Here is a 6,000-nt window from a genome sequence, read left to right as displayed (position 1 = left end):
CCTGAGAAAAGCAGCTTGGCTGTCTGTCAGGGGAGCCCGACTAAAGACCGGTCCTGGACAAGGGAGCTGCTCTCCAGCGAGCAAGGACAGTAACACGGTGGAACAGAGAGGCCCCGCCATGTTTGCTCAGATCTAAAAGCTTCTCTCTAAAGCCATGTTTGCATTTTATTCACTGCACCAGCTGAAAGGTACACAGACAAGCCCCGTCCCCCGTCCCCTGTCCCTCTTCCTTTCTGTTTTTCTCTCTCTTTGACTCAGTTTCTTTCTGACATTTCAGTTCAAAGAATGTGTACCAAAGGAAATGATGTGCTTAATTGGATTATTAGGTGTTTTGTTCGAATGAGGACGCCACACACACACACACACACACACACACACACACCAAGGGCTTTCATCCACAGTAGGAATCAGTTTCCCTTGGATGGGCTGTCCATCTGTGTGAGAGGCTTTTTACATTAGAACTTCTGAAAAAGTAGGGAGCCCTGTGTGCTCTAAACAATCTATTTCTACGTTGTGTGGAGAGATACTCGTCCTACTCGATCTCATTTACAGCTGTTTGACGCCAATCACACCCAGGTAATAATGCTTCCCAAGGATGCACACTGTTTACACACAGACAGGCAGACAGGGAGACAGACAGACGGTCATTAGTAGCTCCACCTTACTTGATGGCGACCAGGAGAATCAAGCCCTACTAGGTCCTATCAGAACTGAGTGACTGGCGTTCAAAAATGCAATATGAAAAGTGAGCCTGACGTGGAGCATGAAAGCGGGTCTAGCTGTCAGAGATCTGTTCTGGCCATCACCTTTGGCGTGCCACTTGGCCCAGGTCGACACAGGCACAATACTGTCCAAACACACGCAGGCATCAGAGGAATTTGCACCTGTTAGCGAGCTGGCTCCTGTGATCTCCTTCCACCCCTCAGAGATGGTTGACCTGGGCCCTATCAACGCCATTTGAATTCCTTAATAACCTAGGTTGGAGAGTGGGGGAGGGAGAGGGAAGGAGGGGATGGAGGGAGAGAGAGGTGGGGAGGGGGAGGGCGAGAGAGAGAAAGATGGGGGGGAGTGCTACTGTGCAGAGAGGGGCTCAATGTTAGTCATCTGGATCACAAGTAATGGTGATGGGTTTGATGATAAATGTATTGTGCTTATTGCTGTTTTCTCATACAGTGCCCTGCGGAAGTATTTGGACAGAGAAGCATTTGTTTCTTCTTTTGACTCCATACTCCAAACGCTTGTTTTTGAAAATGATATATGAGGGGTCACGTGCAGATTGTCAGGTTTCACTGTCCAAATATTTGCACTGTAAGATAACACAAATCAAAGCACAGTTTTTGCTTTTTCTGACCTTTTCTGGTCGTATTTCTCTTTTCAACAGGGGGAGGAGGGGTGAGAGCTGGATGGAGGGGTTTGGAGAAGGGGATGGTTGGTGAGGGATGGGAGTAGGGGTTGTGAGAAGGGTGGGATGGATAGAAGAGTCCAGAGTATTGAGGGGGATAAGAGGGGTTGAGTGTTTGGGATGAAGGAGTGTAGAAGAGGTGGGGGGGGGGGGCGGCTTGAGAGGGCTTGAATGGGGGAGGGTTTGGACAAGAGGAGAGTTATTCCCACACCTATGTTCATAGTGTGTGTGTGTCCCTCCCTCCCTCCCTTCCTCCCTCCCTCCCTCCCTCAGTGTGTCATAAAGGTCCCAGTGCTTGTGCAGTTGTTGTTTAGTGGTGTGCTGCATGGTAATGATTTCCTCCCCGGGAGAGGAAGGCGTCCAGAGCCCAGATTAAAAGGCCTCTGTCGTCCCACCCGCGTGACAATCACAAATCGCACAGAGCCACACTGCTTCCTCTGCCCAGGAACCCAACAAACACCCTGTTAAAAAAGCCACAGCCAGAACCCAACCCTTTTCATCTTCTAGAGCTAAAAGAGGGAGTTTTCTGTGTTTTAATTAACCGAGCGTGTGTGTGTGTGTGTGTGTGTGTCAGATTCATGTGAGTGGAAGAAGTGAACGCTGACTGGGATCTCTTTCCAGTTAGCCGGTTTTCAGACTGTTCTAGATGTACTGTCATCGGCTCATTATGAGCTCCTGTGTCAGTTGACTGCTCTCAATGTGTGTGGCGTCATTGAGATATAATCAGTGATTTTTGTTTATTGTCACTGCATCCTATATCGAAGAGAAGGAGAGAGAGAGCGAGAGAGAGGTAAGAAAGAGGATTGAGAACTATCAATTTACCTCCCGTAACTGTTGACAATAATTCAGTTGACTGTAGTGTGTATCCTGATCTGTCCTCGGCTGTGTCCCGTCCGCATTGACAAATAAACATCCGGTCCTTATCGCTGCCTGCGGCACAGTTTAGGGCCTCTGGGAGAGAGGGACGGGGGGACGGGGGAATAATCGAGTGGACTATCTGTCCCACACACATCCTAATTCTCTCTCTCAACAAGCCGGCGGCGGCATGCTTGACAGGATTATATTCAACCAGGCATTTAGGATGTCGTAGTGCAGATAGGCCCCGTCCCCCATCCCCCGTCCCCCCCTCTCCTTGTTCCTGCCTTTCACCTCTCCGCCTGAGAGGATTAAGAAACGGGCTTCCGGACACGGAGCGTCGCTCCCGCGAGGATGAGACCCAGGAAAAAGCTCCTTGGAGACTGGAGAACTTGGACCTACTGGCGTCACGGCGGCAACAATGCTGCTTTTTCTCTTATTTTTTTTAGGGGGGACGTTTGGAAGTCGATGAAGGGTAGTCACAATGTGCTCGTTATGTAAATATGAACAGAAACTTTGACCCAGTTTGGTTTGGCTTCCGAAGAGACACAAAGAGTGTACAAAGGGAAAATGGTTATTTATGTGTGTGTGTGTGTGTGTATTTGTGCGCTTTGTGTGTACGTGTGTGTGCTCTGCTAGAACAGGGAGGTTGCTGACTGTCAGTGTTTCAACAGCTGTCACATTCCTGATTACATCATTCAGGTACAATCACACTTTGTGTGTGATGTATCCCATAGTTCTCATGACAGTGCTGCACAATTTATGAACCCCCCCCCCCCACAGGGGAGAGGAGAGCACTCGTAGCCTTTTCACCACCTCCCCTTCTAAATGCCAAGGCCAAACAGATGAGTGTGGTGCTAAGCATGGCTGCCACCATTGTCCCGTACACGTCTCAGAGAGACTAGAGTAGATCAGGAACCCTACACCAGCTCCTCTGAGGACCCTCCCTCTGGCCCCCTCTGTGTTATAGTTCTTCCCAGACGAACAGAGATTCATGTAATGACAACCCTCCCTCCCATCCCAACTCTCCACACCCACCCCTATTTTGACAAGACATGCAATGAGATATATGCTCTACTCTGAGTAAAAGAGTGTGTAGTGTGTGTGTGTGTAGTGCGAATGTGTAGTGTTTGTGTGTGTGAGACTAGGGTTTCTCTGGGCTGTATGGGAGGGAGTATGGAAGCTTGGGTTTTTGTGGTGGTTCTGTTGCTGTACGGTGGGAGGTCAGAGGTCATGTCTGAGGCGGTGTGTGACGGCAGGAGAGGGGAGCCATTACAAAGCCAGGGGGAAATACGGGCCACCAGCTCGGAGTCCATTAGTGACATGTTGAGTTGACAGCCCCCCCCCCTACCTCCCGCCACAAAAAAATAAATGTACGCACAAGGGCAGACAAAGACGCCCCAGACAGACGGAGGAAGTGGGCCTTCACGTACAGTGTTGTTTTTCTTCTTTCAGTCTCTCTCTTTCTTTCTCTTAACTCTCACTGTCTCTTTCATACACACTCATGCAGACACTCCTCTGTCCTCAGATATTCTCTCCCCCCCCCCCCCCCCCCCCCACCACCACCACCACCTCCTCCTCTCTCCCAGTAGGTAGCAGAGGTATGAGTCATGTTTGAGTTTCTCTCTCACTCTTAATTGACAGGGGTGAGAGGAGCCAGAGACTGGGGCTGAGACTTTGAACTTGTCGCCTTAGATTAAACCTCCAGTCTCCCCTCTCTGGACATGCAGCGTTTCTTTAACCACTCACTAAAATATGTCCAAACGTCTAGTCTAGAGTTCATTCGTATCACATTGCGCTGCAACATTCGCTTGTTTACCAGACACCCTCTAAAATTCAACGGAATTTATTCAACTTGATATTCATTGAAAACGAAGAAGAAGGAAACTTTTCAAAGGGAAACTTGTGGGCTGTGAGGCTTTTTCTTCATTCAAGCCATTGTTTTTGAAAATGTGGGTTTGCGGTGGATTCCTTTTGGGTTTTGGCAAGTGATTAGGGTTGTAACCAGGAACAGTTTGGGTCACAACAATGTTTGAAAAGCGTCAGGTGGGTCACAACACACGTCCCTCCACCCTGAGTCTGCTTGTGGTTCTCGTGCCCCAGAATGCCTTGGGGCGTCCCCTGTGGGCCCTCATCATTATGTCACTGTCACGTCAGACTTAGAGAATGTCTTTGATCTTCTTACCTGAACACAGAGAGAGAGAGTGAGAGCGAGCTCTGTATCTCTATCTCTCTCTTTACAGTATCTGACCCCATCTGCATGGCTTCCAGCAGTGGTTTCTGATCTGTTCTCAACTGTGACCTGACCTGAAGTCTTTTTTACATTGTCCTGTGACCAGATCAACAAAATGATAACATTTATCTTCCTCGCTATCTATTCCAGCCTTCTAGATGAGTCCATTTGAAGATAGTAGTCTTATTACTAACCCTTGAGGAAGGAATACTGTGAGCTCTGGCTATAGGCCATTGCTAAGCTGAATTGTTTGTGTTCAATTCTTTGAAGTAAGAATGCCAGGTAAATACGAGCCGAAATGGGGACTGTTGAATAGTGTGTGACAGAAGCAGGGTGCAAAAGAAAGGACTGATGCCAGCATTGATAAATGACATTAGAAACTCTCTTACTGGAATAGAGACACATACAGAGGAAGTGGCCCCTGGGCCCAGTTTGTTTTCAATAGTTACAGAGACCACATTTACTGTCTCACACAAGCGCTGTTTGAGCATTGGTCAATAAGTGTGCCATTGTGTTCCCATTGGTTAAGTGGTGCTGGCAGATGGCATGGCTGCCAGGGAACCAGATAGGGCTCTGACAGTGGCTCCAGCATCAACTCTGTTATTATTTGGCCGTCTGGATGCAGTTACGGACACTTGGTATTTCGTGCAAATAACCGACAAATCCAGGCTGCATTCCTCGTTAAATAGAAGCTCTGGAAATGTTGAAGTGTATGCGTGTGTCTGTGTCCATCATCTGCATACTTGTACAATGACACATGGTGCACAAGTGATTTAGTGTTTGGTGAGGAAATAGATGGAATTTTTCTTTTTCAAGATCATCACTTTTAACCAAGCACTTTCGTTGACACTGATTTGGGAACTCGGATGGGAAAAAAAAAAAACCCCGTCTGTGATTTCCACACAATGACAGTCACTTGTGGAAGCAATTGGCATACTCTTCTGTCACTCTTCACTGCACCGATGGTAATAGATATGCAAATTGCATGAAAAAAAAATGCAAATTGCATCCCGATGTCATTTTGATAGCTGTTAAAACAGACGCTGTTGGTTTAATCACGTTTTAATGAAACGACTTCACAATAACACGCACTGGGTAACATCCGTGAAGATGGGAATATGGATTGGGATGGAACTGCATTGTTTTTCCCCTCAACCATCCATTTAATTGTATCTGTATATGTCTGTAAACATCCTAGGCTTTCATGTGACGGCGAAGAGGAATATGGACTCAATGGACTCATTATGACCTCATTAGTCTCTCATCCACTTCAGACAAACCCATTTTGTGTTAGCGTCCTCCCTTTTCTGTCATCTGCTGCGGAACACAGCATTAGCACCTCGTCGTATTAGATTAGATTACAGGGGGGAATTAGATGGATGTTGGATTAGATTAGATTAGATTAGCAGGCCTGGTTGCCTCAGTTGTAGGCAGACCCTGATGTGTGACAAAACTGTCTGTGTGTCGGGAGTGCATTCTGTGTTCGGAGTGCATGTCTTTAGAAATACAT

This window comes from Argentina silus (genome assembly GCF_951799395.1).
Source record: "Argentina silus genome assembly, chromosome: 1".
NCBI classification, from domain to species: Eukaryota; Metazoa; Chordata; class Actinopteri; order Argentiniformes; family Argentinidae; genus Argentina; species Argentina silus.
This window is presented reverse-complemented; position numbering follows the sequence as displayed.